This window comes from Diaphorina citri, unplaced genomic scaffold, assembly GCF_000475195.1.
Source record: "Diaphorina citri unplaced genomic scaffold, Diaci psyllid genome assembly version 1.1 scaffold468, whole genome shotgun sequence".
In the NCBI taxonomy this organism is placed as follows: Eukaryota; Metazoa; Arthropoda; class Insecta; order Hemiptera; family Psyllidae; genus Diaphorina; species Diaphorina citri.
The window spans coordinates 166,627-178,546 of NW_007377903.1; positions in this window are offsets into that span (position 1 = coordinate 166,627).

An 11,920-nucleotide genomic window follows, 5' to 3' on the forward strand; every position below is an offset into this window, starting at 1 on the left:
CGCCTACGTTTGTAAATAAATAATACTTTGAACAGAGGAAGCTAGAATTAAAGATGAGATACATTATTATATTTCACATAACACATAACTATTATGTGAAGCCAAATATAAAATTTTCATAATTACCACGCTTTTTACTCCTTTCTTTTTAGCAGTTGTGTAAGAAGACGACCGACGGTGAAGGAGGAGGAAGAGACGTAGAAGAAGAAGAGGAAGAGACGTAGAAGAAGAAGAAGAAGAAGAAGGGCAAGAAAAAACCGTCGTAAATTTCCTACTAAAGTTCTCATTTGTTTAGTTCAACGCAATCTGATATGGCAAGAAAAAACCGTCGTAAATTTCCTACTAAAGTTCTCATTTGTTTAGTTCAACGCAATCTGATATCTTATTTTTTTTTCTTCTTCTCTTTTTTATTTTCCTCTTGTTCTCCTTCTTCATTTCCTTCCAACACCTCTCTTCTTCTTTACTTTGAGCTTTTTAAAAAAGTTGCAAAAAATCAAACTTTTTCCCCTCTCTTCTAAAAGTCAAAGAGTCTGCCAGCTTCAAGCACACCCTGCTGGCTCGTAAACGTACTAATTACTTCCAAACTTTAATCATTGCTCCTTCTTCTTCTCCTTCTTCTTCTCCTTCTTCTTCTTTTTCCTCTTTCATTCAAAGCTTGACATAATAGCATTATCATAATGAATATTAATTCTGATTTTTTCGAAAAAGGGTTTCGCCTTTGTCGCAAAAGTTTGAATAGCTCGTGGAAAGGATTTCCAGATTTCCACTATTCCTTTAACTTTGATTTCTTCTTCTTACGCTTACAAGGCAGAATCGTTACCTTCCAAACCAACTAAACTGACAAAAAAAAAAATAATAATAAAATAAACAATGCTTAAAAGTACAAAAAAAATGCATAAAAGAACTGAAGAGTGTTTTTCCCATTGAACACATCCGGTGTTAAGTTCAACTTGGTGTTAATATTGGAAAATGCCTGGAGTCTCGAGTTTTCACTTTATAGCTTTATACCCTTCCTAATGATCAAGCTTGAAAGCTCATTTGTACCAATAAAGAGTCCCCGTTTTGATTTCCTTGCGAATTCCTAGAATGGAAAGAAATTTCCCATTTTCTTTCCTTGAAGAAATCTCAAAACAATGCTTTTATTTAAATTAGGTAAAAAAAAAGGAGAAACAGATTTCCTAAAATGGACTGGCCATAAGTACCTATACTCATTTATAATATTGAAGATTTTAAATTCTTTCTTTGACCTACCTGATCTAGGTGTATTTTTTATTTAAATTTATTTATTTATTTTTTACTTCCAATTTATTTCTGATATTTTCCTACCCCTAAAATTACATATATTGAGCACTTTTTTAGAGAGAGCGAGAGAGAGACGTCTCAGCTATACATATATACATAGGTAATTATAAGCATTAAATTACTATACAAAAACTATTACAAAGACACTTAAATTACTATATCTGGGACTCTGGGAGCCGGGAGCCATTTTTATTTGTTCTGTTATCTATTTCCTATAGAAAATATTATTTTGTGATTGTTAACAAAACAAAACTCGCATTAAATCATTCCGTTGTTACTTCTGGATTCTAGGTAAATGGATTTTTCTCTCTTGGAAAAAAAAGTAATCATTCGTATTTTGATGTTACCTTGGGATATTTATTGTGCTATTATTTTCAATAATTTTCAGTAACGAATAAACAAATATCCATTATTTTTTATATGATTGTTACAATGTTACAAACAATAAACTTTTGTTCAGAAAGGAAATGCATTATGGGCACAATATTGTAGACTAACATTTACAAATGGAAGAAGTTTATTTGTAAACATTTTTTATTGTAAACCTATCTAAAATGTTTTGAAACAATGAAATTCTGATAAATTATTTTATTTTTACGTAGGAAGATAGGCATACTTTTTTAAATAAAAATTTTACATTTTCATTATTCCCAGATAAGCACAATTCTTTCGTAAATTTTGTAATCCAGACCACATTAAGCTTTATATTATGACTACTTATTTTATTTTTAATCAAATCTGAATTCGCTTAGGCGCTCCAGCAATAAATTATACTTGGGAATCTCTGGATAAAAAATGGTGTGGAAAAAAAGAGGGAAAAAAACTCGAGGAATGAAAAAAATATCTATTCTCTGAGCCGACATAATTTTATTTATTGTTTATAAATTGTTAATCAATATTGAAAGAATGACAAAGCAAAGAAGAAGACAAAGAAGGAGAAGAAAAAAGAAAGGACAAAGAAATGAGAGAGAGAAAGAGGGAGAGAGATGACGAGACAAAAAAAGAAGAGAGGAAAACAGGAGAAGGATGGAAGCTATTTAGTTCATTTTTCTTTTCTCTCTCTCTCCCTCTCTCCCTCTACTAGAAATAAATTTTCCATGAAAACCGAAAGAGTTATCAGGACTGAAATTAGAGCAAACCACAGAAGACAGAAAAAAATTCTTTCGATAGAAATTGAATCAGCTTCTAACTGACCTAAGCAAGAAATGTCACATGGTCACCCATTCATGTTGCTTAACCCAAATGTTCATATTTTGGAACTAATAATACCAAGCGTACAAACAAAGGGATTTCCGAAAAGGGTGAAGTGTAGCATCAATTTGTATGAACGCCTAGAAACTATTTTAACTATGCAATGTGCTAAGCACCGTAGGAATTTTTAATTTCTTCATGGCCATTTTCCCTAAACCCCTTAAAAACAACCCTGGAAATTCCGTCATCCCGTCACAAGAAAAGCTCTGATGATGATGAAAACCTATTTGTCTCTTATTATTCTTTTTTTATTTTATTTTCATCAGGGATTTATCAGCGGGCTTCTATTATTTTTATTTCATTTGATTTTCCCTCCGCTGAGATATTAGTGTCGAAGGAAAGTGGCTTAAGTCGGAAAATGAAATTAGGGATGAAAAATAAGCGGAACAGATAATGAAAAATAGCAACCTAGGTATGAAAACAGATTAACCAGGGACCTATTTTACAGAGAACATTGTACTGATAAGTAAAGTGTGGTGTGATACCTTCGTCCTACGTGGCTATCGAAGTTTCCTACCTAATTACCTATTGAATCTAATTTTTTTAAACCCTCTATTGAAAAAAATCGAATTGAATTGACACAGGATTTTAATTAGGTATGTTTAGAATCTTGGTTGTATCCTCGCGAATCCAATATTTAGACCCGTACTCTCCAAATTCAAAATTTCTCTAATTATTGGAGATTTTATTCAAGAAAAATAGTGATTTCTCATTCCTCCTACCTGGTATTTCCTTTCTCGAAAGTTGATGATTTTGTGACCATGGTACGTACCTGAAAAAAAAAAGAAAAAAAAAAGATTAAGGTTAGAAAAATTATACACCTCCTGAAATCTCAAAAATCATCCCTGCAACTTCTTTGCCATTATTGGGATTTTTCCAATTTATAACATTTGATTTTTCCAATTTATAACATTAGCATTTTCTTCTCTCTCTAATTTGTATAATTTTTCATCGAGAATCGTGGATGTTCAAAGAATCGAAAGATTATCTTTTCCTGTCACTAATCGGGTATAGCTTTTTCTTTTTCTTCTCCTCCTTCTTCTTCTTCTTCTTCTTCTTTATGTCACAGAGAAAAAGAGGGAAAAAATACGATAAGGGAAGATGAGAAGGGGTAATTGAGTCTTTAGTCTTAAGCAAAGGATGAAAGGAGATTATTGGCTTTCAATGATATAAAAAACTACCTAATTACTCTATAAAGGGTTATGTCACAGAGAAAAAGAGGGGAAAAAACGATAAGGGAAGAAGAGAAGGGGTAATTGAGTCTTTATTTATTTATTTATTTTATAATAATAATAATAAATAAATTGAGTCTTTAGTCTTAAGCAAAGGATGAAAGGAGATTATTGGCTTTCAATGATATAAAAAACTACCTAATTACTCTATAAAGGGTAGAAGTAGAGGAAGGTTTTTGGATTTCGAACGATTCTTTGATCTTGTTGAAGGGAAGTTTAAGTTTGAACTTGACAAGTTTGTATGTATTTTTGTCCGGTTTTTTTATTACTCAGGGTATTATGAGAGGTCATGAGGGCCCCCGACTACGACTGCCCTTTAATTTGTAAGAAAAGACCACCCTAATATGGCGTTCCTCAATGATAACTTTTTGTACCATTATTTTAGGATATCATTACACCTAGAAAGAACCCTTGTACCATAAAATAAAGATAGTAAATAAAAATAAAAGAAAGAAGAAAAATAGTTTTCATTGTGAACGTCTCAAGGTACAATGATAGTCCAACTTACCGTATTGAAGTAGATACTTGACAATCCACAATGATCAAAGATAAAAGAAAAGTACTTGAGAGCTTGAGACGAACATGCGAAAAATCCAAGTGAATAACAGTAGTACGCTTCTGCAATAATCTCCCACAAACCACTTGAAGATGTGAAAGTAGAAGAGGCAAAAACGCAAATTGAAGAAAATGGAAAAAATCGTACCCTCAAAGAAAATATAAGAAAGCGTTAGAAGGAGGAAAATATATTATGAGATGATGTTGAGATCAAAGACGAAGCAAACAACAAATAGACAGAGGAACAAATAGAAATCCCAGACAGAACAGACTGACAGATGAAGAGAAATCAATGCCATATTTTTACACTTCATGTTACTAAATCTAATTTTAGGGGTAAAACCAACTTACCGTTTGGATGGAATTGAACGCTCCTCCACCGGCACCATCTTCACAAAATTATCCCGAAAACAACCATCACCACGTTCTAGACATTGTCCACCGCTGTCGCTTGACATTCGACAAAGACTAAAGGGTAGAAACTTTTTTCCATTCTACGAAAATTGTTTGGTGTTATCTGCTTAAAAAAAGAGGTTTGATAGAGAGACCTGTAACTGCTGAGGTCTTATCGTCCCAAAATCGAAGAGAGTTCCGATAACAAACCTTATCTGTTTAAGATGAAATCTGCCCCGGGCGGAAATCTAACCCTCTACATTCTTTAAACTTTACTTTAGAGTCTTTAGACGATGTCAATCGACTTTTGACTCAGATGACGTACCTTTAATAAACAGGAAAAAATCACTTTTGAACTTGAACCAAACGAAATGTCAACCAAAGAAATCCTTGCTTTCCTTTTCTGACAGAAAATTTTGAAATTTTAAGTCAACTTTCTCCAAAAATTTTCAACTCTCTCCCAAATTTAGGGCATTACGTAGAAGTGTTTACCAATTTTCTACCTCTTCTTGATTTTTTATTCAATCTTTTTTTCTCCCTTCCTTTTTTTCCTCATTTCATTTTTCACTAAACTTGTCAAAGTTTTGGTGACGGATGAAATTTTCTGCTCATATAAAAAAGTAGAGGGGATGAGAAAACCAAGTCTTGAGAAGAAGGAGAAGTGAAGAGACATGATGATGATAACGAAGAGGATGAGTGAAAGAGTCACAAAGGAAGAGTAAGGAGTGAAGGGGGAAATAAAGGAGAGAGAGGTGTAAAGGAGAAGGGGAAAAGGGACGAAGGAAGAGGAAAAGGGAAAGAGAGAGGAATTCGGAGAAAGTGTGATAGAGAGAAGAAGACGGATTTTCTTCATGTGGTATTAAAAAAATCGTGGAGGATGTTATTGATTGGTAAATTGTTACAAGTCAGACATTAGTACCTTCATGTCCAATAAATATTTAATTAGTTTCTATTTAATTAAACATCCATTCATTCATTTAATTTATTTGACCATAAATCTGAAACAAATCACAGCCGCTGGGCGTTTAAATTTAGACTGCTGGGGTAAAGGGACTTTTTAGTCTCATTCGAGCAAGATAAACAAGGTAAACTCACTCTATTCTATTTTGTTGTGATACCTACTTCTTGCACACACTATGGTACTTTCGCTACACATTTGGTACGTACTAAGTATTAAAGTAGCTGCGATACATTATTTCATACACCTGCGAGATTTGTCGCCGTCGTTCAATGTAATAGCGTGAAACACAGGGTGTGTCAGAAAAACATCGATAACAGCTTAGATTAGGAGTCATACCTATGTATCAAAAATCTCTATTCTTTCTTTCCTTTTCTTTCTCTTTCTCTTTCTCTTTCTCTCTCTCTCCCTCCCTCTCCTTCTGGCTCTTATTTATTTATTTTTTTAACTTTTCTCGAAAACGAAATCAGGAAAATGGCTCAGAGAAATACATGAATATTCCTGGAAGTGATGAGATTTCTTTACCTAAAGAAGAAGAAGAAGAAGAGAAAGTACGAAAAAGGAGAAAAAGGGAAACGAGAGAGGGAGAAAATGGGAAAGAGGGAAATTTTCTCATCAAACGTTTTCGGTGTTTTTCTAGCTCACCCTGTATAAGGTAAAAGTACGTACGTAATGTGCTCCGCATTTAACATAAATTTTTTTCCTCCAAGCTATTGAGAATTGAAATTTATTCCGCTTACTACCTAGGATGGATGTGTGTATAGGAGGTTAAAAAACTAGTGCCTCATATTGACAAATCTATAAAAAAAATTAGAGTCATTCCAGAATTCCAGAGTTAAACTCCTTCATTTTATTCGTCATCCGAGGGACTGGGGTTTAAGTCTCGAGGCGGACATTATTTTGTGCAAGGAGGATTTTATAAATTTGCACAGAAATCACGGAGTAGAAAATAAAGTCTGTTATTATTATTATTATTTTTTTTAGCAACATTCAATTTTTACCTAAAAGATATTGCAATAATTTCGATTCTGTGTAGGTACATAGCAGAAGTAGGTACCTAAACCTACAACACAACAAGTGGTTAGGTACCTACCTACTGTTACACAGATTGGAAAGAAAAAGCCTCTGCAGCATCACCAATCTGTTGAGTTCAACTTGTATTAGACATAAATCATCTTGAAATTCTTGAAAAGGAGAAAAAACACGAGAAATGCCCCCGAGGTTTTTATTATTACAATTTTTATGCCGGAGGAGAAGAAAATAATAATTAATCAAGAAACGTTGAAACAAGCCAAGGACTTCTTGTATTTTTTTTTTTTTTTTTTACTTTTTTTTTTTTTTATTTTTCTTTTTTCATGGTTTTTTTTTATCCATCACCAATCTGTTGAGTTCAACTTGTATTAGACATAAATCATCTTGAAATTCTTGAAAAGGAGAAAAAACACGAGAAATGCCCCCGAGGTTTTTATTATTACAATTTTTATGCCGGAGGAGAAGAAAATAATAATTAATCAAGAAACGTTGAAACAAGCCAAGGACTTCTTGTATTTTTTTTTTTTTTTTTTACTTTTTTTTATTATTATTGTTCTTTTTACATGGTTTTATTTTAGCTTTCTTTCATATTGTCTCCCTTTGACCTGTTTGTCTTTACGGTAAGAACATTGTCAGGCACCCTTCTCTGTCTTTTCTTTTTAGCATCCTTCTTTTCATTATTTTCTTCTCTCGCTTACATTTTTCTCGAATGACTAATTAATTTATTCTAAGGCACTCTGAGCAATTTCGAATCAAAAACAGAGAATGGCGGAATTGTGCTTGAAATACCTTTCCTTTTCTGTCTACTTTTATGACGTTTTTCTCCCAGTATCTACTTTTTGAACACAGAAATCATTTCTTCTACCTCTTCTTTCTCGTCCTTCTTTTTCTCCTTCTTCTTCTTCGTCTTCTTATTCCGCTCACACGTTCAAATTACCTTACATCTCATTCCGTCCTCCGTCCTTCAATCCTTTTTCTCCTGTCCATATTGACTTCCTCTTTCTCCCACCCTCATCATATTTCCCTCATTTTGTACCCCTTTGGCTATATCTCCCTGTTCTTCCCCTCTCTTTCAACTACTTTTACCCTTGTACGGTATTTTCCCTCCCTTAGATGTTATTTCCCTTTCTGAATACACAATCTCTCTTGTTTTTCTGTTTGATATTATTCCGATCACAATATTTGTCCCTCCCTTCTTTACCTCCTTCTCTTGTTTTCCCCCCTTTTTGTTACCTTTGTTTTCTCTACCAAACACACCTCGTTTGTATTTTTTCCCTTACCTCACCTTTTCATTTTTATCAACTCCATACCCTGCCCCTTTTCTCTACCTTCTTCCTTTTCTTGTATTTTTTCTCCGAATTTCGTTACTTCATCATATTTTTATTTTTCTTTGCTTTTTCTTTAACTCTGGTCTCGTAATTCTCATCTGTTTTGAATACTTTTCCTTTCTATCCATCAATGATCTAAATTATTTGCTTTTGAATAACATCAGACATTTTCTCATTAGAATTACTACTCAGTTGTCCTCATGAGGCATCCATATTCTAAGGAGAAGGCCGGAAAAACTTCGACTCTACAATGGATCGAACCCGAGACCTCCGGTTTACCAAGCCCAGTGTAATTCCAACCCGAGCACGGAGTTTGCTGAATATTACTAACAACGATAGTAAGAACAGGGAATAATTGATGTGATGATACTGTTGAGAGAAAAAGAGAGAAAGGAATAAATGCTAGTGAGAGAGAGGAGAGAGGAGAAGAAGAAGAGATAGAAAGGAAGAGGGAAAAAGGAAAAACAGAAGAACAAAAGGATGAGGGTATGTCGAAACACGTTCTCCCTTTGACCTGTTTGTCTTTACGGTAAGAACATTGTCAGGCACCCTTCTCTGTCTTTTCTTTTTAGCATCCTTCTTTTCATTATTTTCTTCTCTCGCTTACATTTTTCTCGAATGACTAATTAATTTATTCTAAGGCACTCTGAGCAATTTCGAATCAAAAACAGAGAATGGCGGAATTGTGCTTGAAATACCTTTCCTTTTCTGTCTACTTTTATGACGTTTTTCTCCCAGTATCTACTTTTTGAACGCAGAAATCATTTCTTCTACCTCTTCTTTCTCGTCCTTCTTTTTCTCCTTCTTCTTCGTCTTCTTATTCCGCTCACACGTTCAAATTACCTTACATCTCATTCCGTCCTCCGTCCTTCAATCCTTTTTCTCCTGTAATTCCCCATTACATAGGTAACAGTCTGGTCTGATGTTGGGAGGATTAGGGACCTAATCCCTCAGGATAACCCTGAGGTTCCCTATAAAAACATAATAGAATGTAATAGAATGCACCCTGGTACCCTGTATTATTCTCTATTCAATAATCCCATCACTATCCCTTTTCTCTCCTTTTCTATTTTTTCTCTTCTTCTTCTTCTTCTTCTTCTTCTTCTTCCTTTCCTTCTTCTATTTCCCTTTCTCTTTATCTCCTCAAACTCTTCTTCCCTCTCCTTCCCTGCCTTTTTGTCTTCATATCTTTTCCTTCTCCTTAACATTCTTCTTCTTCTTTTTCGTTGTCTTTGTTTTCTTTCTGTTCTACTCCTTATTCTTCTTCTTCTTCTTTTTCGTTGTCTTTGTTTTCTTTCTGTTCTACTCCTTATTCTCCACAATATTCTTTCCCCATTTTCCTTCTCTAATCTTTTACAGATTGCTCATTTTGTTTCACTAAAATCTTTCACATACTCATTTTGCTTTTTAAAATCGTGATACATATCTGCTTCCTCCTTTTAAATTAATCTGTCAGGAGCAAGCAATGTGCGACTGGGAATGATATTCAAATAACGTTCTATTTCTCTCCCTATCTCTCTCTCTTTCTCTCCCTTTTTCTCTCTCTCCCTCTCTCTATCAAAAAACTCTGGAAATGTCAACACCAAAGAACTCGCGCTGTTAAAAAGTTTAAATGTGTTTTCAAAGAGAATTAGAAGATTTATAGAGGAGAGAGAAAGGGAACCAGAAAGAGGGAGAGAGAAAAGGAGAAATGAAGGTAGAGTGGGAAATTGAGATAAAGAATGAGAGAGAAAGGAGAGAGGGAAGGGTAGATAGAGAAAGAGGGAGAGGTTAAAAGAAGTGGAATAAAAAATATTCTTAGTGGAATACCTAGGTGCTAGATGGTTGGAGTAAAAAGCCTCTTGAGGCCATTTTTACTCTTTCTCAACAAAAATAAAATTATACCTTTTCCTTTCGTCTTTTCTCTCTCTCTCTCGCTCGATTTCTCCAAAGCCGTCTTCCTTCTTTTCCACTCTCTCTCTCTTTCTCTCTATATTTCTATTTCCTTCCCTCTCCCATTTAAAAAAATACATTTCTTTTCCTTCCCCTTATTGTTATTTTTTTTCGTCTGAGAATTGTCACCGCTTGTACATTGCTTCAGGGGCCTATATTCCTTAAGTCCCTCCCAAAATGTGGCCTAGACTAGTCAGAGAAAAAGCTTTTAGAATATACCGTTTGATGAGAAATTCCAGCATCCTACATGTAATACATCTCTTGCTAGAGGAAATTAAACAGAGTTTTTCTTTAGTTTTCAGTTTGACAGAGAATCAGTAACTGCTAAGGTCTTATTGTCTTAAAAGCGAGGAGAGAAGGGAAAAAGATAGCGAAAAAGACAGCCGTCCCGAGAACGAACCTTATCTGTTTAGGATCACAGCGGGCGGGAATCGAACAAGCGACCTACGGCTTACAAGGCAGATGTGCTACCAACCAAGCTATCTAGGCTGGCTACCACATCTTCGAAAGCAGCAAATTTTCAGAAATGATTTTCTTTTTCTTCTTCTTTCAAACATACAAAATTTATATTCCATGCATACACATACTTTTTTTTTGGCTTTCTTTTAAGTGGCAGGGTTCTCCTAGAGGAGCTCTTCCACCCAACCACATACTGAATTTAGGAACGTATTAGGTATGTGAATTTAGGAATGAATTTTGCTGACCTTTTATTTCGTATACATGGCATAATAAAAAGTAATGTTCCCTACAATAAAAGAAAAATATTACTAGCAGAAATAGGTACCTATCTCTCTTTTTTTTAAGAAAAAAATCTGCTGAGATACTTGCACATTAGGTATGTCCTTACTTTAGACTGCACAGAAGAATAGATGCGAAAATCGTCTAATCATAATAGAAGTAACAAAAGGGACTGAAGAAATAAGTACCTACTTTACTCAGTGGAAATACGTACAAGTTACAAGACGATAATAAATTTGAGGAAAGTGAACCAGACATCTCCACTAATGTTTTGTAGAATTTAGGAACGTATTGTGTGAATTTAGGAATGAATTTTGTTGACCTTTTATTTCGCATACATGGCATAATAAAAAGTAATGTTCCCTGTAATAAAAGAAAAATATTACTAGCAGAAATATCTCTTTATAGGACGATAATTGAGGAAAGTGAACCAGACATCTCCACTAATGTTTTGTATGTTGCCTATTGCATACTCAAATAGTTATAAGGCGTTCATACAAATTGTGACAAACTTCCATATTACTAAAATTGATTTTTATCTTCATTTTTCTTTCTTCCGAATTTAGGAATGAATTTTGCTGACCTTTTATTTCGCATACATGGCGTAATAAAAAGTAATGTTCCCTGTAATAAAAGAAAAATATCACTAGCAGAAATAGGTATCTCTTTTTTTTTAAGAAAAAAATCTGCTGAGATATTATTTGCACATTAGGTATATCCTAATATCCTTATTATTCTATTTTAGAATGCACAGAAGAATAGATGCGAAAATCGTCTAATCATAATAGAAGTAACAAAGGGGACTGAAGAAATAAGTACCTACTTTAATCAGTGAAAATACGTACAAGTTATAAGACGATAATTTTATTGAGGAAAGTGAACCAGACATCTCCACTAATGTTTGTATGTTACATATTGCATACTCAAATAGTTATAAGGCGTTCATACAAATTGTGACAAACTTCCATATTCCATATTTGGTTGGGTGGAAGAGCTCACTGTGTGAGAATCCTGCCATAAAGCCTTAAAAAAAAATAATAATAAAATAAAAATTGATTTTTATCTTCATTTTTCTTTCTTCCTTGCTTTCTCTGTTTGTTTTTTTGTTTCTTTCTTTCTTTGCTTCCTTTCTTCTTTCTTTCTTAACTATTTATACCTACTATAAATTACAATACACTGATTCAGTATCTCTTTCTGTC